The sequence below is a fragment of the Ictidomys tridecemlineatus genome, chromosome 16 (assembly GCF_052094955.1).
Source record: "Ictidomys tridecemlineatus isolate mIctTri1 chromosome 16, mIctTri1.hap1, whole genome shotgun sequence".
NCBI classification, from domain to species: domain Eukaryota; kingdom Metazoa; phylum Chordata; class Mammalia; order Rodentia; family Sciuridae; genus Ictidomys; species Ictidomys tridecemlineatus.
The window spans coordinates 40,121,269-40,144,324 of NC_135492.1; the positions used below are offsets into that span (position 1 = coordinate 40,121,269).

At 45.3% G+C, this 23,056-nt stretch overlaps 1 protein-coding gene and 1 long non-coding RNA gene across 5 annotated transcripts in view; one reads left to right on the top strand and one right to left on the bottom strand.

Annotated features, from left to right (window-relative positions):
- Hrh1 (histamine receptor H1) overlaps positions 1-19,582 on the bottom strand; it is a 92,763-nt gene extending 73,181 nt beyond the window's left edge. Inside the window, exon 1 of one of the 4 annotated variants that reach the window (XM_005333796.5) lies at positions 19,500-19,582. The gene's annotated coding sequence lies outside the window, so the exon portion shown is untranslated. Of the gene's footprint in view, positions 1-8,636; positions 8,763-19,359; positions 19,478-19,499 lie in introns of those variants that run through there. The other 3 variants (XM_078033476.1, XM_040290916.2, XM_040290917.2) reach the window with 3 other exon arrangements.
- Positions 19,583-19,598: 16 nt separating this feature from the next.
- The window catches only part of LOC144371171 (uncharacterized), a 73,456-nt gene continuing 69,998 nt past the window's right edge, over positions 19,599-23,056 (top strand). Inside the window, exon 1 of the long non-coding RNA XR_013431321.1 lies at positions 19,599-19,755. This is a non-coding gene — a long non-coding RNA (uncharacterized LOC144371171). The remainder of the gene's footprint in view (positions 19,756-23,056) is intronic.

Below are 23,056 nucleotides of genomic sequence, written 5' to 3' on the forward strand. Positions count from 1 at the left end.
CTGCTTAAGCCTCCACCAGATGAGATCAATTAGGGATTCAGAATCCTTAAAGCCATAGCCCACTTAGTAGACAAAGCTTGGCCTGAGAGTTGATACAGTGTGACCAAATAGGGCCACTGCCTGGACCCAAGCCTCATTTTTCTCACATGGGTTCCTGTACCAGCCTCCACAATAAAGTCTGCAGACCCTTCTTCTCCATACTTCATTGCTGACAGAGTGCCCTTTCAACAGGCAATATTCAACCTGTCACTCTCCTCCTCAGAATGCTTCCATGGCTCCCTACTTAGCAAAAGCGCAAATCACTTGGCTTGGTATTCTATGTCCTTGGAGATGAAGGAGACTGTGTCATCATTTTCTCTTTAAGAGAATACACAAATGAATAAATGAAGACTGTGAAGCAACTGACTCACAGGACTGGGTGCCCTGTCCTTGGAGACAAGCCACCTCACAGTAGGAGCCGAAAAGTACCTGCCCAAATAACTTTCTCTAGAGATTGTTTTTAACACGAGTCAGGAACAGTTTCCTCTTATGAAATGAGTAAATTGTGCTTCAGTGTCTCACTTGATCCTGCTTCCAGTGAGGCAAAAGAGAGATGAACTGACCAAGGACCCCTGGCAGGGGGCCTTAAAAGGGAGACTTAGACATCTTTCAAAGCAGTTCCAGAGCAGAGCTGGGGAAGTCCCTTCCTCGTTCTGAACAGGAGTCTTGAGCTGCTTGAAAAGCAAATGTCCGCCTTTGCCAGGGCCTGGAAACAGAGCAGGTGATGGCTGGTGGCAACTTGGTGTGGTACTGGCTAGTCCTGTGCCCTTCATGTGCATGGGTGTTCCCTGGAGAGCTTGTCGAAATGCTGACTCTGATTCTGGGGTGGAGCCTGAGATTCTTTCTTTCTTTCTTTCTTTTTTTCAATACCATTTATTAGTTTGTTTGTTTTTATGTGATGTGAGGATGGAACCCAGGGCCTCATACATACTAAGCAAGTGCTCCATCACTGTGCTACAACCCCAGCCCTAAGATTCTGCATTTCTAACAAGCTCCAGTGTCACATAGTAGGTACAAATAAACACTTGATAAACTGACCTGAAACTTTCAAGGAAGAAAGCATTTGCAAGATTCATTTCATCTCAAAAATAAATTATTTAATTTTATAAACAAAGCATATCCTAAGAGTTTTTTCCTGTTTCCTTCCTTGCTCCTGAGTTTAGAGGGTATGAAATGACAGTAATAACAATACCACTTGTACATACTTCTCTGGATCCGTGGGGCAGGTCCTGCAATCAACCCCTTTAACAGGCAAGAACATTAAGATTCAGAAGGGTCATTAATCCATAGGTCAGGTTTCCAACTCAGCCCTGAAGAACTCGGTGTCAAAAAAGGATCTAGTACTGAAAGATAATGGATGACGGGGACCAGGTAATCTCAAACAAGCTCTTTTTGTTTGCAAGACAGTGAACAACTCACTTTGCCATCGATTCAGAGGAGCAGCTGGAAGGATCATCAAAGCTGATGATCCTTTGACTTGATAGACATGGGGTAAGGAGTGTTTCACAGGGAAATGGCTGCAATGCCTCTCTCAGATGCAGAAATAATGGCAGATGGACAAGTATTTTCAGCATGAGTCATATCCCTGTTCCAGCCTGCCCAGGCCTCAGGGAGCCTGAGATATGGCTGCACCTGGCCCTGCAGGTTATACTCAGTATTCTTTACTAATTGTACAGTCAAAGGTAGTAGCTCATCCCAGCTGGCCTTTGTCTCCTCTATCATTTTGTCCTCCCATATCCACTTTGTTCTTCTGAGCCATCATTTGTTACAATGAGCTGGCTAAGGTGAGCCAGAGGGTGAGCAAGGGAAGGACATCCCCTTCCCACCCCCACTCTGGCCCCTCCTATTTCCCCCATCTCTTGGTTTCCATGACAGCGTCTGGCAATGAGACATCTACTTCAAAATGCTGGCAGGGATGCCATGCAGAGCCAGACACACAGGCCAGGGAACAGGAGAGGGGAGCTCTTATCTGCACAGTGTCCACTATATATGGGTCCTGCCTAAGACTTCACATCCATTTCCTCCTAACTCCTCACCTGAAGCAGGTGAGGAGCCCATTATTACCCCATTTTACAGATAAGAAAACCAAGACAAAGAGAGAGGAAGGGACATGGCCAGGTCATTCAGCCAGTCAGTGGCAGACCCAACATCAAACTCAGATTTCTGTGGGTCCCAACCCCAGGTCTTGAATCACTACACCATTCTTCCTCTTGGCTGAGGCTCAGCCAATTAGCCTGCTCTGCCACTTGTTGCAGGCCCTGAGGTGAATTCCTTCACCTCCAAGATGCTACAAAACAGAGATGGGCACTCCCATTGCTCAGAGGGGCTGTATGTACTTAAATAAGTGAGAGAAAGTCCCTGGCTCCTGGTTGAACACAGTAAAGGAGTAGCTTCTCCATTTCCAATTAAAAAGACTCCACTTCCAGGGTTTCTGGTCACAACAGAGTCAGGGATAGCCAAATCCACTGAGAGAACTCCACCTGAGGTGTTTCCTCTATCCTGAAACACCCACATCCCCTGTGTTCCTAAACAATAACAGCTCCCACCTACTGAGACTAGGGCCTGTCATGCCCACAATGACCCCAGGAGGAAGACACCATTATTGTCTTCTGGTTAAGGATCAAAAAATCCATTGTGGCACCTGGGATAAGCACTGCAGGAGCAGAAGGACTGCATTGCTTGTGTCCCTCTGGGGACTTGAGGGAAGTGCACAAGAGAGACATCCATTATGCTCAGTTCATCTGCAAGCTATACCTGGGGGCTATTCACTGCTCTCTAGTCCAGGCCATAGCCACCGAAGCTTGGAGGTCAGCACTAGTCTCTTATGGAGTCCCTCACCACCACCACCCAGCAGCCAAGATGGTGCTTTTCACCCCACACCCAATTGTGTTGCTAGAAGCTCAAACCTCAGCAGTGGCCTCTAGGAAAAAGCCAAGTCCTCACAATGGTCAAGAAAAGAGGGAGGGAGGGGCAGGGTCCTACTATCCTCTTCAAGGGCACACCCCAGTAACCTAAGATCCCTCACTAGACCCTACCTCTTGAGGTTCCACAACCTCCAACAGCACCACAGGCTGGGGACGAAGCTGTCAAAAATGGGCCTCCCATGCCTGGCTGGTGACCTGTCTGACACCATCCCTTACACTAGACCTTACACATTTTGTTCAGTTACTCAGGGAGCCTCACTATTTCTAGAATATTCCAACCTATCTCTAGCCCAGGGTCTTGCTGTTCCATCTCCACAGAATATTCTTCCCTCAGGAGCATACCTCAATTCGTCACTTGATTCAAGTGTGAACTCCTCCCATCCTATGTAAAGGGACCCCACACACACCATCTGCTTATTACTTTTTTTTTTTTTTTTTTTGAGACAGGGTTCTCACTAAGTTGCTAAGGCTGGCCTGGAACTCATGATCCTCCTGCCTCCCTCTACCACCCTAGTTGCCGGGATTACAGGAATGTATACCACGCCTGGCTTGTCACAAATCTTCAACACTGCATTTTACAGTCATTGTCAATTCATTTCTCGCACATTCCTCTGTTAGAATGTAAGCCCTAGGCAGACAGGATCTACCCCTCTTGTTCATTCCTGTATCTCAGAATAGTCTCTGGCATCACCTGAACCAATAAAATGTGATCTTTTGATAAGCTGAGACTGTGACTCATCAGCACAGGTACCTGGACCAGCCATGGGCTAAAGACAGTCATGGGTGTGCTATCTGTGGGGTGACCCAGGAAAAATTTCTGGCCAAGCAGAAATTGCTGAATGAAAGAGATTCCATCTTGAAAGGCTAAATTTAACATACAGAAAGCAGAGGCTGACAAGAACCAGGAGCAGAAATCAAAACCCAGGAAGCTGCAGAAGTTCACAAGGCCACAGAACCATGAACAACAGATGTCATGCACCAGCAGAAGCCAAAGGACAACAGACATCATGGGCCAGCAGAGAGAAAGGACTATGGATGCCATGGGCCTGCAGAAGCCAGGGAACAGCCAATGTTATGGACCTTTAGAAGCCAGAGACAGTAGATGTCACAGGCGAGCAGAAGCCAGCAGCTCAGAATGAGGTTCCACTAGGGTTGGAATATTGTCTGCTCCTCCTGCCGCATTTCCCAAGTACCTAGAGTCACAGCTGGGGCAAACAATGTGCTCAGTAAAAAGTTGTTGAATGCACAAAAGGTGGATAAGGAGAGGGAAGAACAAGGTGGTGAGAGCAAGAAGAACAATAGTTGGGCAGTGAGGACAGTCACCTCCACTGTCCTGCATTAGAGAGGAAGGCAGAGGGCTGCTATGGAAGAGGGGACAGGATAATGGGTCTCTAGTAGCAGTCTGGTTCGAAATGGCCCTCCAGCTCCCCATGGGGCCTGGCAATATAGTGGTGACACTATGTTCTGTCTTGCTTACATCCCCATATTCAGCAGTAGGCCACATTAGCAGAGTCTAAACCAGGCCTGCTTCTGAGCTCTGCAACCCTAATAACCTTCTCAAAGGAAAGCCTTCCTGGAAGAGGCATCATGGGAGGGGAGACCTGGAGGGGCATTTCTACCTGTCCCTTCTCAGCGTTATTGAGATACAAGTCATATGCCATTTTATGTGCCCATTTTATTATGTATATTTTATTATCATAAAAATTATATTAACCCCCAAATCATTAAGTTTAAGTGAGCACTGCAATAGGAACACAGAATTCACACTGACAGAGGAAGTGGGAAGGTCTGTGGGCAGCAAGGACACAGTGATGGGGAGGAAGCCTGAACCAAGTGTGGGAAAGCGCTTGCTGGCCAGTGTGGACAGACAAATGAAAGAGCCAGCTGCAAAGAGCCTGTGGCTTTGGTTAAAAGACTTGATAAGTCTCAAAAGGGAACCAGAATAGGTAGCCTTACAGATCAGAGGAATTGGTTTCAGAGCCAGCTCTGCCACCAACAGAAGGTGTGGCCCTGGGCAAGTCCCTTCCTTCTTGGGGGCCAAGTTTTTCCTCTGAAGGACAGGGCTGCCTCCCTCAGCTCTCAAAGCTCCACCTCCCCCTAAACACTTGTGGAGAAAAGCACATGGTTGGGAGTAAGGTCTGGCTTTAATCCCAATTCATTCCATTTTTTAGCTGTGTGACCTCAGGTAAGATATTTCAAGTCTCTGAACTTTCAGTTTCTTGTCTCAAAGGTACAGATAATAACCATCTCGACTTCACAAAGTTATTTACAGATTAAATGATGCAATACACATGAAGTGCTCAGCATAATGTCCACTACATAGTAGGTGCTCAATGCATATCTTGGTGACCTTACCCTGTGTTTGGTGATGCTAATAAGATTTATGAAAGTTTTATTTTATAAACTAATAATCATGGAAGTTGAGGTCTGCTCCAAAGTACCATTTAGAGCATAGACAGACACACAGCTCTGGGCCTGGGATGAAAGACAGAAAAATGTATTCATCAGAAAGGTGCTCAATTCTACAGATTTTCTCCTAGGGACCAAGATGGCAGAGAAGGCTTTGCTCCATATTCAGAAGTGACATAGGAAGGTCACCCTTAACGATTCTTGGCACTGATAGGACAATCTGGCCCAATGTCAGCTTCAAACCTTGGGTGTCCAAATCCCTGTGATTCACTCAATGGCTGTGCTTCAATCCACAGAGCTAAATGTTCTTTTGATTTCTCTTCCCTACTTGACTGTTTTTTCTTTCACCTGCCTCTAATAGAGAAAGGGAGAAATAAACTCTATGTATCAGGGAACACTCAACCTCAAAAACCCAAGGATTAGTTTCATGACTTGTTCCTATTATCTAGCCTGGAACTCAGGAGAAAGGGTCTACATTCAGCTCCTGGAACCTTAAGGAAATGAAAGGATGAATGTAATCTAAGAAACCACAAGAAGAATCAGGAGGATTAACTAACACTGCCATTGAACAACTGCCAAAAATATTTCAGGCAATTGGCATCACACCTTAAGGGGTTTTGTAGCACAGTGAAAAGCGACAGAGGATCTCAGTTTAAACCCCAACTTGGCTACTTACTTTCTATGTGACCTTGGGTGAGTCACTTAACCTCTTTAAACTTCCCTTAGCACTGTGCTGCCCCATCAGAGACTGTCACACCCCACTTAATTGTCGTGACTCATCTGTCTTCTCCATCATGTCACCTGTAAGGGCAGCAGTCATGTCAGTCTGTCCTCTGCAATCCCCAGCACATAGTAAGTTCACCATACCCATAAACAGACTCTGACTCCTATTTCACCTTGCTGCCACCTCTGCTGCTGGGACAGGCACCGTCTTTCCCAATTTGGGTTTCATAAGCAATATTCAATTTAGTCCCAACAATTTGGGAGAGAACATTTTCTTCTGCAGCCTGCTAGTCTCACCTAGGAATAAACTTCTAGGCTGCATCTGTTGTAAGTTGTAGTCAAGCCTTAACCAAAGGAGGCAGGGGTGAGAGAATGAGTTCAAATGAGTGCAGGAGCCATACACCTGGTGTTCCCAGAAGAACTGTAGGGACACCTGTTAGGATGCAGATGTCAGGAAGCACAACACACTTTATGACCGCAGCCCTACGTGCAGAGAAAAAGGACTTATGGAAGAAGAAATAGCTTATCTTTGTGCAAAAGATTTCTAGAGTTTTTTTTTAAACCTACCCCAAGTTTCCATCTCTAGAGGAGTCTGCAATCTGGTGGTAGACAGAGACAGGTAAAACAAGTGTTTATCGTACATTATGATGACTACCTGGTGTCACAGAAGCACCTGACCCTGACTCCAGACCGGGAATCCCAGTGTAAATAGAAGACTCATTCCCCCAATACATCTTGCTTCACACCCACCCCCACTTCATCTACCTTCCTTTCTTTACACAAAACATTCCTAATGCCCCTACCCATCTTGCCCACCTGAATAACTTTCTGTTATTCTCCTAAGTCACATTCTATGATGTGGACAGCCCAGTCATGTGTCTCTCCCCCTACTCCCGTGCTTTTGCCCCTGCTGTTCCTTCTGCCTGCAATGTCCTGTTTCCAAGTTGCTTCCCACTGAAGCTTTATGTTTCAAAGCCCTGCTCATACTCATTTATTCATTTAAAACTTCCTGGGGATGTGCTATGTTCCTGGTGCTCTGAAGGGTGTCAAGGATATAATGGGGAATCAGCCATGGCCCACATCCTCAGGCTGCTTACAGCCTTGGGGAGATAGATGGTGACTACAGAGTGGTATGCGTGTGGCAGACATAGGTCCATGTAGTTCTACAAGTTCGGAAAAGGACCCTAACCCAGTCTTGGTAGTGATAAAGGTGATCAGGGAGGGCTTCCTGGAAGAGAACACCTCTAGTCCAAGTCCTGAAGGAGGTAAAAGAGGAGAGAGGTACATACACATATTTGTAAACATACACAATGACAGGCACTGATGTGGCCATGACAACAGCTCACATTTAGTGAGTGCTACTGGGAGCGAAGCACTAGGCTCATATTTTAGACACATTAACTTCTTTAATCCTTGCAAAAAAGGGTGAGAACCATTAGCATTCCCATTTCATAGGTGAGGAAACTGAAACACTTTTTCCTGGTCACACAGTTACTAAGTGACATTGTCAGTATGGCCCTGGAGCCCATGCCTGTGATCATGCATGGCATTCTGCCATCTTATGCTGTCTCTGGTACTCTGCCACTTCCGTTACCACTCAACAATGCATTTATCACAGACATCTTTTCAAGTGGTACAACTAAGGATTCCTTCTACATGATGGCTGCAGAGGATGCCATTGGACTGTGAGCAGGGAAGTAACACAGTCAGATTCATTCCTAGAAAAGAGATTCATTCCTCGGGATAACAGACGGCTTCCTGGGGACAGGGAAGTGGGTGTCAGGGGTCCTAGGAGGGAGGAGGAAGCCTAAGCTCGGGCTGCCACAGAAAGGAAGATGCTCAGGAAGGATGCAGAAGGAGGCAAGGAGCCAGGCAACATGACAGGGAAATAGGATGCAGCAACAGTCACCAGTAAGGGGACTGTGGAAAGGCAAGAAGAAAGTGGGGGAGGGGTGTCACAGGACCCCCTTAATTAACAGACAGCTCACAGACCCAAACACCTTTTCTTGTTAGCTCCCCACCTCAGCCCTGCATGCTTCCACTCCATCTAAGGCACTCGGCCACCACTCCAATTAGGAGTGAGTGATCACCAGCTTCAGTTCCACTGAGAAGCACAGGTGCTGCGATGCTTGTGGAATTTTTAATTCTTTGCAAAATCTCTGCCTAGAAGGGTCACATCTATTCTACCCAAAGTACAACCAAAAAAAAAAAAAAGCAATAAATAAGTAAATAAACCAAACCTCAAACCCCAACCCCCAATCTAAACAAAATAAGAACAAGTTATTCAAGAGCACAGCTCCAACACAACCTGCCAATAATGACACATCCCACTGCACAGCACCTATCCACCTGTCCAGCCCTCCTGCCTCTTCTCCAGTCTCAATCCTTCCAATTTGCTCCATGGTCACCATCCTGCCCAGTCAAGCAACCATTCTCTTTCATCTGGGCCACTGTCATAGTCTCCCCAGATCTACTCTAGAATGTGAATCAGCATGTCTAACCTCAGTTTTTCATCTATAAAATGGGCATACTAAAGCTTACCTCTCAGAGCTGTTGAGAGGACCAGATCATGTAATGACCCAGAAGCCCAGGTCTGGAATGTCTTCCTCAGTCAGCCAGAGGGAGGATCAGGAAGGTTAGGGACCCTGTTTCTTGACTCTCTGCTGTTAGAAATAATAAGCAGGCATCAGAGACTTCTGGATCCCCCCACCAAGAACAGAAAAATGTTTCTTGCCTAATCCTTCTGTCTCCTTCCACATGATATGTGGCGCTTCATCACTCTGATGCCACGGCTTCTCTCCATCTCCTCATTTCCTTGTCCCCTGGGCCCCTCTGGGTATGACATATTTATGGACGAATCCAAGAAATTAAATAGTCAAGTAGAACTCAAACTCTGCTTGCCTTAGGAGCCAGGCTGCCAGTAGGGAGCATGGTGCTGTCCTGCTCTCTACCAGGAAGGAGAGGGGCTGCTCTGGGCAGTACTGCCTGAACCTGGGGAGGGAAACCCTGTCAGTTTTGCCCTTCAGCATTGGCAACCCAACATGCCCCCACATCACTCTGATTGGTAATGGTGACATTTTGTTCTCTGACTGCTTTGCCTTTTGTCTTAATTCTCGGTTGGACAGAGCTCAGGTTGCAAGAAGCAATGCTATTTACTGGCCCCTCCCAGCTCCCAAAGGGGAGAAGAGGAGGAGGGGACCTCATCTATCTTGTGTTCCTGACTTGCTAATGGAGCTTCTCAGAGCCCTAGTCAAGCCTGGTGCAAGGTGCTGTGAGAATCAATCAATGGGCAAGTGACAAATATTTATCGAGCTTCTGAATCAACAGTGAAAAGAACCCATCCTTGCCTTGTGTTTCCTACTACTTCCAAAATGCCCTCAAAGCCATTTAATCTGAAGATTTGCAAGTTGTTCAAGTGCCAGAGCTGTGGTCAGCAGACAGACACCATCTTTGTAGACTGCACAGCCATTGACATGAGCAAGGTACCACCTACCACTTGAGTTTTAGGATCTATCTTTCATTCTTCTTTTTGGGAGGTTTTTATTGAGCACTTACTAAGTATCAAAAGGAATGAAGGCAGTGCAAGGGAACAGTGATCCAGAGAGATAATTTCCCCACACAGCTAGGGCTGACAGGCTGGTTGGGGCCATGCAGACAATGAAAGGAAGAATGGCTAGATTAGGGTGGAGGTGTCAGCTTAAAACTAGTTGGGCCTCATGAGGAGGGGACATTTGTGTCCTCAGTGATAGAAGTTGCTAGTCTTCCTAGGATCAGGAGGAAGAGGCTTTTAGATGGGTATTAGTATTGTTATCCTTTTACATATGAGAAAACTGAGTCCAGGAAGGTTAAAATGCTTCCTTTGGGATCAAACACATGTCTCTGTGGGTAGCATTAGAATTTGAGTCCAGGTGAAGACTCTGAAATCCCATAGTGGTCACCAAACCCTCTTGCCTCTAGGTTCCAACACTTTCTTTGAGGACCCTTTCTCACACAGCCTCAGCAAAGAGCCCTAAGGAGCTATAATGTACAACAGGTCTTCTCAGAGGAAACACCAGTAACAACCAGCAGGACGGACCAAACCAAAATGTCCTTAATGCAATAGGTCTTCACATTAATATACAGGGCTAATACAATTTCAAATTTTAAAAACCCAATGGGTTATGTTTTGGAACTTGACAAAATAATGCCCAATCTCTCAAGGGAAAAGAAATCCATATACTATATATTAATTGGTTTATTTAATAAATAATTAGGCCTTGCCAGACTCTTATAAGTACTTTTCAAATATTCATTTTTTCAAACTGCATGACTCATGACTCATTTAAGACTAAAAACAGTCCTGGAAGTTAATACAGTCATGCATCACCGAACAATGGGGGTTTATTCTGATGAGTGTCATTAGGTAGCTTCATTGTTATGTGAACATCTTAGTGTACACTTACACAAATTTGGATGGTCTAGCCTATTACACATCCAGGCTCTATGGTAATGGGATAGCCTGCTGCTCTGGGTTACAAACCTATTCAGCATGTTACAACATGGACACTGTAGACAATTGGACATAATACTGTATCTAAACATATCTAAACATAGAAAAGGTATAGTATAAGTATGGTACTTATACTAGTACCATAGTACCAGAAAAGACTGGTACTCCTGTACAGGGCCATCGCCATGCATGGAACTTGCTAGTGCGGAAGTTGCTCTGAGTGAGTCACTGAGCCGGTGGCGAGTAAATATGAAGGCCAGACACATTCTGTATACTACTGCAGACTTTATGAACACTCTATCCTCAGGGTACATGAAATTTATATTTAAAAAAAACTTATATTTTTATATTATGAATTAACCTTTGCTTATTGGAACTTCTTTTTTTTTTTTTACTTTATAAAGTTTTTCACTTTAAAAACTTTTTGACTATACTTCACTTAAATCGTACATGTTATGTAGCTGGACAGAATTTTTTCCCTTTCTATATTTATTCTATAAATTTTTTCTATTTAAAATTAGTTTTTGTTCTTAGTTTTTTACTTTTCAAACTTTTGCAGGATAAACTAAGATGCAAACATACACATACATTAGCCTAGGTTGACACAGGGCCATGATCATCAATATCACTGTCTTCCACCTCCACATCATATCTCATTGGAAGGTCTTCAGGGGCAATAACACTCATGGAACTGTCATCTCCTATGATAACAAGGGCTTCTCAGCCTCCTTATAATCTGATGGGACCATGTCCCTATATGCACAGTGCAATGCTGACCAAAACATCCCTATGTGGTGCATAACTGTAATGTCACCAATCCAACCATATGGTTGAGGGCATTGAGGCACAGACAGGATATGTGACTTGCCCAGGATATACTCTGGAAAGTGGAGGGGCCAGAATCCAAAACTATGGCCCTCAGATTCTGAAGCCTTAGCTCTTAATTGTTCACTGAATTTACAAGCATCATTTCTGCAACTCAATTTATACATACAATTGCATTTTGTCTCTTTTGGCCTCGCATGAACTTGTTCTCAGGGAGAGACTGTGATGATCTGATTTAAATGCAGAACTGATCATTTCTCCCAAATTCACTCTTGGGAGACCTTGGAAGGTGCTGTAAAGAGCTAGACTGTCTTCAGTCCTCCAAGGGGGCTGGAACTGACCTCCACATAGGCCCATCAGGGTGGTCCCTGCACACAGGCATTTAGATACTGCAGAGAGAAGAAAATGTGGCTACCCTTGTACAGCTGAGATCAAGCCATATTCTAAGACCCTCTGGCCCACAGGTGTGGGCTGGCTCTGGAACTTTGCCTCACATGGGCTCAGGGTGAGGGGCAGCAGCCTGTATTCATTTAATAATGGTCAGTAAGTCTCTCCAGGAGCAGTGAAAGAACAGCCAGTAAATAAAGATAAACTGGGCTGGGGATGTGGCTCAAGCGGTAGCGCGCTCGCCTGGCATGCGTGCAGCCTGGGTTCGATCCTCAGCACCACATACCAACAAAGATGTTGTGTCCGCCAAGAGCTAAAAAATAAATATTAAAAATTCTCTCTCCCTCTCTCTCTCTCCTCTCTCACTCTCTCTTTAAATAAATAAATAAATAAATAAAATAAAAAAATAAAGATAAACTGAGTGAAAACTTCCTGGAAAAGTTTGAAAGAAAAAAAAATGAGGAGGCAGCAGATATGTTTGTAAGCTATGAAAACACACACAATACAAATCATCATCCAAACACCATGGCAATCCCACTCCATCATACCTGCTCTCTGCTTACACGGACCCCAGGAGAGACTTGCTTGCCCTCCCTCTGTTCCTGGCTGGGTGTAGCCCTGGGACGCCACAGGAGGGTGTGATGGGGGTGTTCCTCCTGTGGCTCCCTCATGACCTGGTGGCTGCATACTCCATCTACATGCCAGCTCTCTCTCCATATTCCAAGAGTTGCTCCTTTCTCTTTCCCCTCCAATCATAAAGGTAGAAAAGCTCTCCTCGCCCCACTGACACCCTAGGGCATTGTCCCACTCACCCCTTGGTGGTTCCCTAAACCAAAAAAGTTTATACAAGGTAATAGTTTCTTTATCAAACTGTTCTCAATCATCCCATTGTCATGAGCCTTTTGTCTCCTGTCATCACCTTGTCTGATGAATCAATCCAACAGACCAGAACAGACAGCCTAGATAGACCCCCATCACTAATAATGGATTTCTAGGTTACAAGCCCTGAGAACTCAGGCTGAGAACCATTAAAATAGTGTTTCCTAGAGTTGTGTGCCATCCTGGGGTTCTGTCTCCAAAGATATTCAGTAATTCCATACAGGTGGCATAGGATGTGCAGGTAGTGAGAAAGGAAGGAGGATTCAATAAACACAATGGAAGAATTTGGTAACAAGAAAATCAATTTAGACCTTCATCTTACACCAAGTTAGAGAGTGATAATTTAGTGTGAAATGTGAAGCCACTAAAGATAACAAGTAGAAACCTTGATTTTCCTATCTGAACAATGGAGTAAAAGTAATTAGCTCATATCATTGTTATGGGAGTTGACCCAAGAGATGACCCAAGTTAGGCCAGTATTTGGCATTTTTAAAAAAAGGAAATTGGGCTGGGGATGTGGCTCAAGCGGTAGCACGCTCGCCTGGCATGCGTGCGGCCCGGGTTCGATTCTCAGCACCACATACAAAGGAAGATGTTGTGTCTGCCGAGAACTAAGGAAAAAAAAAAAGATTAAGAAAAAAAAAAAGGAAATTAAGGGAATATTCCAGCTAAGAAACTAGCCCATATCTAGCTAACTGGTAGGGAAAGTAAGTGAATTTGCAGAAGAGGGTATGACCATAAGGTAGAGGTCATAAGGTAGAGATTTCACAAAAACCGATAACAGGACAGGAGAGCCCATCAACTGGAACAGGAATACACAATCAAGAAAGTAAAATCCCTCAATCTGTGATCACCATGGAATAACAATTCACATGTACAGTCTACAGCAGCCACAACAATTTTAAAACCACAAAGAGACTCAAGTGCAGCTCTTGAGCATCTGGATTTCACCATGGGTTGAGTGCCCTTCATCTAGGATACTTGGATGGCAGAAACCTCATTCGGTGTCCAAGACTGGGCTCTCCCCATGGCACTCTGTCTACTTTCACCCAAGGCAGTCTGAGCCTCTAGCTGTTGAAAAGTTCCTCCTTAGACTTAGTTGACACTGGTTTCCCTCCCCACTCTCTGCTTCAGTGTCCACCCACTGAGGGTCTAACTGGTGAGTTCACCTAACACTCAATGATGATCAACATTCAGAGCTTATGCAATTGTTTTCAGAGAACAGTAAAGTGGGAACCCTGCCCACCTTGTCTCATAAGTCAGCAAACCTTGACACCAAAGACTGAGAAAGAAGCACATGCACACACACACACACACACACACACACACACACACACACAAGGAAATCACCAGGGAATTTCACTCCTGAACTTGAACTCACATTAAAATTCTAAACAAAGCCGAGCATGATGATGCATGCCTGTAATCCCAGCAACTCGGAGGGTGGGGCAGGAGGACCATGAGTTCAAAGCCAGCCTCAGCAACAGTGAGGCACTAAGCAACTCAGTGAGATCCTGTCTCTAAATAAAATACAAAAGGGCTGGGGATGGGGCTCAGTGCTCAAAGGCCCCTGAGTCCAGTTCAATCCCCAGTACCAAAAAAAAAAAAAAAATCCTAAGCAGAAAGGTTAGCAAAGATAATCTCGAAATAAAGATGCTACAGTATGATGCAACTTGGGTTCACTTCAGAAATGTCAAACTCAAGGTCATGCACTGGGTCAATAGATTGGGGAAAAATCATGTGACCATTTGGGCAGATGCAGAAAAAGCATCTGTTAAAACTCTACTTCCATTTATGACTAAAAAGAAAAGAAATACTCAGCAAACTGAGAATAGGAAGGAACTCCTTTAATCTGACAAATTCTATTGAAAACCTAGAGTAAGGGCTGGGGATGTGGCTCAAGCAGTAACGCTCTTGCCTAGCATGCGCAGGGCGCTGGGTTCGATCCTTAGCACCACATAAAAAATAAATAAAGATGTTGTGTCCACCAAAAACTGAAAAATAAATATTAAAAAATTCTCTCTTTAAAAAAAGAAAACCTAGAGTAAAATTATATTTAATAATCAGCTCCCCCACAGGAGTCCATATAAGGAAAGATGCCTACCATTACCCCTTCAATTCATTGCTGTACTGAGGTGTTAGCAGGAAACTAAGGCAAGGGAGAGAAAAGAAGCAGTGAATTAGGAATAAACAAAACTGATATATGCACCTTCTATAATTATACACAGAGTATTTTAAAAAGAATCTACACATTTTAAAACATTAGTATGATATTTTGGCAACATTCCTGGATATAAAACCCATACACAAAATGCAAACCTATTTCCCCAATGAATAACTAAAAGAACATTAATTAAAATACATATACACAAAACATGTACAATAGCATAGAAAATATCCAATAACTAGGACTATATCTAACAAAAGATGTGTAAAAATCATGAAGAGAAAATTAAGAAACGATACTATCTGACTTTAAAGTTGTTTTAAAAAAAAAACACCTTACATAATGAAGAGAGATACCATGTTCATGGAAGTCTAAATTCTACACCTTCCACCCTCTAGAAGGCAAGAGAGAGCTCTGAGTATTCCACCAACCTTTCTGAACCTCAGTTTCCTTCTTGAAAAACAAATAGTGATTCTTGCCCAGTTGTTAGGAGTCAATGGATAAGAAAACATCTTGTAGAGTGCTGTATGTATTCAGGACATTCTTATGACTGGTACTATGGCTACTTTTTGGTCTGGGGGTAGGAAAACAGTTCTATTTTCCAGCTTATACCAGCTGTGTCCTTTCTTTCACCCACCTTTTTGTCATCATGGGCATTACTGAATGCTTATTCTGTTCATAACATTTCACTGACCAGTTCTCACAGCAGCCTATAAAGTGGTGCTGTATTAGTACCATTATACTGATGAGAAAGCTGAGGCCTAATTAAGCAACTTATCTTTTGTATAGTCATTAAACCATTATGCATTTGTGAGTGCATTTTATGTGATGGGAACTATGAATAAGACCACATGGTCCCAGCTGTATTAGAGCTAATATTTTACTTGGGAAGACAGCCCCAAATCATACCTTAACTAATAAGCTGGCAGAACCAAGATTCAAACTCAGGTTTTTTGGACCCCAGAGTCTACACTTTTAATTCATCCTGGAGGTACCGTCATCAACCTCTCCACCTTCATCCTCTCTGCTAGAAAGGTTTCTAACATACATTCTGCTGGCAGTGAAGAGTTTCAATGGGCCTCTCCATCCAAGCTGCTGTACAAACTGAGAACTCTGGGCTTTGATACTGGCCCATGTGACCCTCCCGCATTATCACTGGTAAATTACAGCTGGGAGGATGGATGTATAAAAGAGGTGAGGTATCCTGCCACCCCACCCCTGACAGCATCAGTAGCATTGTTCCCAAAGAGTGTGCATCTGAGTCCTCTGCCACCATTAATGGCAGAAGTGAGTCACTTATAAATAAGATACAGCAGCTTTATTATAATTACGTCCTGAGATTCAGAAATGCTCAGTGTCATTGTGAAAGGGAGGGCAGCAGGTGACTGGGGCTTCAATGGTCCTCTGCCAGGTATGGCTTTCAGATAAAACGTCTTGGATCAGAAGCAATTACAGCTAATGCCTGGCCTGAATGCTAATGAGAATTACTTACAATTGCATGTAATTCTTTGCCAGTTATACTATCTCCCTCCCCTCCCCTTCTTTTCTCTGCCTGCCATCCCAGCATTAATCCTGAGAAATATAGTGGCAGATATGATTAATGGCCATTCTGCAGATGAGAAAACTGAAGCCCAAATTCACTAAAGGGACAGGGGTTGCAACCCTGAATTTTTGAATTTTACTCCACCATTATTTCTTTCAAGGGGAAAAAATAAAAATTCCTCACTAGAGAATGCACAGAATCTTCCAAGCCAGCAGTATAATCTGAAAGGCAGCTGGGCTGGTATGTTCTATTGGGACAGCTGTGAGAAGATCTTAGGAAAAGAATTTCAAACATGCCCCCTTCTATCCTACAACCATCAAGAGACCCCCAATAGTTCCTGGAGGACCCAAGAAATGACCATACAGCTAACATTTGGGCTCAAAGACAGACAGAAACTTTCTTCTGTTTGCAAGAACCAGTTGCACAGAACCCATCCTGGCCCTCTCTAAGAGTCAAAAAACTGTCTCAAACCCAGGCCTCTCCAAACCAAGGCAGAGCATGAAGCTCAAGCAGCAGCATGTAGGGGAAAGGTCTGCCATGTAGTGATAATGGTGACAATGCCTGGTCCTTCCCAAGTACCAAGCAGAGTGCCAGGAGTTTGCATAAATATGCATAGAGACTTTGTTAAAATTGGAGGTTTCACTAAGACTTCTGGGAGACATACTAATCTAACTAGACCTGCTCCCATTTTACAGATGAGAGGGCAGACTTGTGTGGAGGTTAGATGGATAGATAAAGTGGTCCTGTATTAGTACCATTATACTTATGAGAAAGCTGACGCTTGCAAGCCCACAAACCTGGGCTTATAGGACTTTCCTAGTAACAATAACAACTACACTTAAATAGCATTTTTATGTATTATGGAACATCATTTCAGTGCATTATGTACATGAACACAATTCTCTCACCAGCCTGTGAGGAAGGTGCCACAAATTCCCCCATTCTAAACGTGGGGAAAACAAGGAATGGAGAGGTGTAGCAACTGACCCAAGGCCACAGAGTTCATAGGAGACAGCACTAGGATTTGAACCCAGGCATGTCAGCTCCAGAATCCCTTTGCTATGCATTGTCTCTGCAACGGCAAGGCCACACTCTTTGATCAGGCACTCCTTGTTTGTGAAGAGTAAAGTGTGAACAATGAATTCCAAAGTACAAGGGGAGGAAGTTCCTTGGAATACTCAATTGAGGGCCTAGGGGAACCACACCCAGATCAGGGATGTCCAACCTCTCTGGGATGTGGATTCCCTCACCAGGCAGCTCCAGCCTTTGTAGGACTCACTTGAAAATAGTATAGGCATCCCCTGCTCTCTTCTACTAACTCTCCCCGGCTAGGGGAAATACCTCCTGGAGCAGCTGGGCAGTTTTGCATGTGGGGGTCCTGCAAACTCTAAGTCACAGTAGTATACCTACATGGGGTTTTCAGGGATTCTGATGAGTGATCATCCTCAACAGCAGGTCCACCAAGAGACCTGGAGAAAAATGCAAAGGCATTGGGGATCCTGTTGCCTGGCATCCCTCTATTCTTTAGCTTTGCTGCTGCAGCCAGAAACACAAAAGGATCTAAGGTTTCTAAGGTTCCATCTGCCAAGTTTCATTGATAATCTAAGATGAGGCAAAACTGGTGTTCACATTCCCAACTCTCTGAATCGCAGTAGATTATCTGCTCAACGAGGCTAGCAATAAAGATACTTACCTTACAAGGCTGCTGTATTAAATGGCATAATACATGATGATCTCTGATGTTTGGCCTGTCTCTCTCCACTCTCCCAGACTCCCCAAGGTAAAAGACAACGGTGGGGAATTCAAGCCTTTATCAGACTCCCAATCCCCCTGTTTTTCTGGCTCTGGAGGTACACTCTACCTGTTCATTGTCACAGAAGGACAAGGCCCTGACCCTCAAAAGGGGAATGAGTTCTCTGGGCATCTTTCAGCCTGGGGACCTTGCTCACACAGGACTCCCCGCCTATTCCCTCTGGTTGGCTTGGGTCTGACTTGGGAGCCCCCTGCAGGAAGACAGCAACTCTGCCTGGGGCATCCCTGCACAAGCCAGCTCCCAGACTTAGCAGACACTTCAAAGATAACAGGTGACTCAGAATGGGGATAGGGTAAGGTGGGATCTTCTGGACGGTGAGGGGACCCCAGATCACACAAAGAACAAGAGCTTCAACAAGAACCGCTAAGCTTTAGCTCCTGCTCCTGCCTACCAGTACTTCTTCCAGAGTAAGGGAAATTAACTTCCAGAATCCGGGGTCCCCTAACTACCCAGAATAAGCAGCCTCCATGTGCTTCTACCATCAGAATCCACTTTCTAGCCTTAACATCCACCCATTTCAACAAAGGATTCTTTCTCGGCACAAGTGGGAGGACACCACCACCACCACCACCACCACCACCACCACCACCACCACACACACACACACACAAAAAAAAAAAAAAAAAAAAAGGGTGGAGGTCCAGAAGTTACCATACCCCCACACTAAGTAATACTGAACCTGGGGCTCCACTAGTTATGGTTATTGGATAAGGTTCGCCCAACTCCAGCTCAAAATCCTAGCTCTCTTCTTTACTAGCCAATGCTCCTGGGCTCCACTTTCCCTCCCTATCCTCAGTTTTCTCCTCTGTAAAATGGTATGGCCATATATTCGATTCAATGAGTTATAGGGAGAACTGAAAGAAACAATAGATGCTCAGCACCTAGGCACAGAGAACACATTCGGCACCTAGGCTGGGACCAGGGTAGCATCGCACTCGGCCTTGGTTGGTTCAAGGAATGCTGGGTGCTCGCCTTTCCCTCTTCAAAAGCCAGAGGAACAGCTCAGGGCACGCACCCTGGCCATGGCCCGGGAAGCCACAGGTGCCTGCGCGTCCAGGCGCTGGAGCCACAACCACAGCGCAGCGAGCGGGGTTGTGGAGCAAGGCGAGCTTTGCCACCCTCCCCAGGCTGCAGCGACGCAGGGTCTCCAAGCACGCCCACCTGGTGCCGCTGGATCCAGAGGTCTCCGCTACCCCTCCGGGATACTGGGGGATCCCAAGCTGGCAGGGCGCAGCCTCGCCCAGCCGCTGAGGCCCCACTTACACCCCCGTCTGCGACCTGCCCCCACCACTCCGACTCACCCGTGCCGGCTCCGGGGAAAGTTTGGTGGCGCGGTGGCAGCTACCGCCAGGCTGCTTGGTGCCGCGGGGGCGCGGCGGGGGCGGGGCGCGGGGGAGGAGCCACAGCGGGCCGCCCATCACCCACCGGGAGGAGGCTGGGGACCAGCACCCGGTGCCCCACGCCTCCAGCTCCCACACCTTCCTCCTTATCTTAGCTCCTGTGGGGCACACCAGCCTCGGCTCCGCGCGGGGGATGGTTCCTGGCGTGTGGGAAAAGGTAAGAGTAGAGATATCTCCACCACGGGTGCACATGGGGCACGCAAACACATGAAAATAGTTAAGAGAATGGGGATGAGACCATGTTCGGCAAAGTCAACCGCACATGTATTGATAAGGACAAACTGTGAAGCCCTGCTAGACCCTAGATAAGAAAAGACAGTCAAGACTTCAAGACTGACAGCGTGGGAAGCCTACTCCTGGAGGCCTTGAGGTTCCACTGGGAGAGACCCCCTCCCCCAGGTCAAAACCCCTACACCCTCCTATTTAATCCCTCCTGATGAATGAGTTGGTTTCTTTTTCTTCTTTCCCCTACTTTTTTCTTCCGGTGCTGGGGCTAGAACCCAGGGCTTTGTGCTGAGTTACACCTCCAGCCCGAGTTTACATTTCAACATACATTTCAAGTAGCAACCTGTGCCAACTGAGTCGAGGTGTAGTTCTTTAGGACCTCAGGAACACCACCCAAATTCTTACTGCTTTGGTTCCTGTAGCTGAGAGAGATTGGGGTTGGTTTCTTTCTTTTCCTTCCTTCCTTCACCCCTTTCCTCCCTCTCGCTCCCCACCCCACTCTCTCTCATTCCTCAGTGCCAGGAAAACCCCATTTGAATTTCTTAACAGTTGTCACTTCAGATCTGACCTTGGCACTTCAGTAAGCTCAGAGGAGATTGTTTGACGGGGAAAGAGGATTGGATATTATGGGAGTATTTCAGCCTCTTCCCAGTACAAGGCAATTTCAGGGGTTGTGGGGTCAACTCAAAAGAAGATTGGGGCTCATTTTCACAGGTAATGCATCGGGACCCTGTCTTCAGGGTCCATGTTTGTAAAACGAAGTAGCCATCATCTTGCCAGGGTCCTCAAAGCTCTATAGTGCTGACCCAGCAAATCCTCACACCACCCTGGAATGTAGGAGCCATCACTTCACAGATAAGATGACTAAGGCACAGAGACGCCAAGTGGCTCGAACAAGGCCACATGTAGAACAACTGAGAATCCATCCAATGCTGCCTGACCCCAAGTTCCAAGGTCATGCTATTATCTTCATCTTAGCAGTGCTGTTGGAAAATTCCATGATGCCATTTATTTAAAGGGCTTAGTAAGTGCTCCACAAATAGTAGCTCATAGACACCAAGCCTGTCTGCAAGGTGGGGATTCAAGGGTCATCAGTAATGTCCAGAGACATGAGACTTTTGATTCATGATACCCAGCAGACGTATTACTTTCCTGGGCACCCCCTCTGACTGCTGTAAATCATAGAAACAAGGTTTTCCCACCTGCTTCTCTGACAAGCTCTCTATACTTTAACATAACCCTCAATCAGGACCCACCCTGAAACTCCACCAAGCCCCTCCCACTCCCTGGTTATTCTTCAGGGATTCCTTTGTATTTTACACTTTATCAGGCTAATGCACTCTTTGGAACTGAATTGGCGCCCAGGGTCACACCTGTTATAAACTCTAAAAGGAAAGATGTTTCCTCTGCACAGCTGTGGGGCTTACAGAGTGGGGGGCAGGGTAAAAGCCTCGGAAATGGCTGGGTCAACTTCCATCCCCTTTCTCTTCCCTTCTTTTGAGTCAGCAAAGGCTTGATTATTTGGAATTCCTCTCCAAAGTTTCACTTCCTGGGACAGATTTAGGGCTGCTAAACTCATAGTGATCAGCATCTTTAGAAGAATTAATTTTAGAAACCGAAGATCGGACATTTAAAGCTCCTGGTGACCAGGGTATGTGTTATCTTGTGACTTTTGGAACTAATATATCATTAGGTACCCAGGCCATATGGGGTAGGGGCAGGATAACAAAATACAGCCAGGAAATTAAAAAATTCATAGCTAGCCCCTATATAAAATGACTGGGCCAGGCTCTATCCGAAGAGCTTTACATAGAGAGTTCAGTACACCCACTCCTCACAACAGTTCCATGCTATAGATTTTCTTGTCATTCCATTTTTCAGATGAGAAAACAAAAGCATAAAGATTCAGTAAGTTATCCTAAGATCAGACAATCAGGAAGCAGCCAAACCAGTTCTGGAACCTGGATCAGTCTGGGCCCCTACTTCTGTATTTTGTGAAAGAAATCAAGACAGCCTGAGTTCTGGCAGAGAGATGACAGATAAGGAGAAAAACACAGACTAAAAATATTTCTGCCACTTGCTATCTCTGCATTTACTTTGCATCTCTGAGACTCAGTTTCTCTTTCTGCACACAAAACAAGAATAATAATGCCTAGGCTATATCCAGGATCTTAGTGATTTTTTCAGTTGCATGTAACATAATACCAATAGTAACTGACTTAGTCAAAAAGGGTTTTTGAATTAAAAAGTATAAGAGGCATGCTTGGATTCAGCACAGCCCATATCAGGGCTCAAATGAAGTTGTCATGAACCCATCTCCCTCTGAATCTTTTTTTTTAAATATATATACACATATTTTTTTTAGCTATTGATGGACCTTTATTTTATTTATTTATATGTGGTACCCAGTGCCTCACATATGCTAAGCGAGCACTATTCCTCTGAGCTACAACCCCAGCCCCTCTCTCTGAATCTCGACTGCTTCTTTTGTGTCTCTCTTATTAGCAGGCTGTTTCCACAAAAAGGCAGGAATGGCCAATTGCCAAAGAGATCATTTCCTTCCCAATACTTCCAGCAAAAATCCCAGGGTTGACTCCCATTGGCCTGGCCTGGATCACATGCCCAGTCCGGGCACCATTATGGCTTCTCTCATTGGCCACACCTCAGTTGCTTGCCTACTCCTAGCAAGGAGGCAGTTTCAGCCACTCTTAAACCACTGGGACTAGGAGTGGGTAAGGGATGAAAATCAGGGTGCTAATGAGGTATCAGTGCAGGAAAAGTAAAAACACAAAAGTCCTCTCCCTTGTAGGGTTTTTGTTAGGAGCAGATAAACTCAGATGTATAAAGTGCTCAACTGGTGCTTGGCTCTGGTAGGGGCCGGATACTTGAGTCCCCTCCCTTCCTTCCTCCTCTAGAAAACAGGAATCAAGTCTCACCCAATCCAGGGCAACTACTTCCTTGTTCACATAGGGAAACTGAGGAAGGCCCAGAGAGAAGGGTCTTACCAAATGTATCCCACCCAATCAGCCATAGAACCCATATGCCCCAACTCTGAAACAAATCCCACTTAATGCTAATAACTTTCAGTCTCCCACTAACCAAAGGAATTATCTTTCATTTGCACAGGGGACACTAGATAATAACAAAGCCCTAAAGACCTGGAGGAAATGAATGTCACTTACATTGGATTCCCAGGCTGTACTCCAAACTGTGGACTGGTAGGGCTGGGCAGA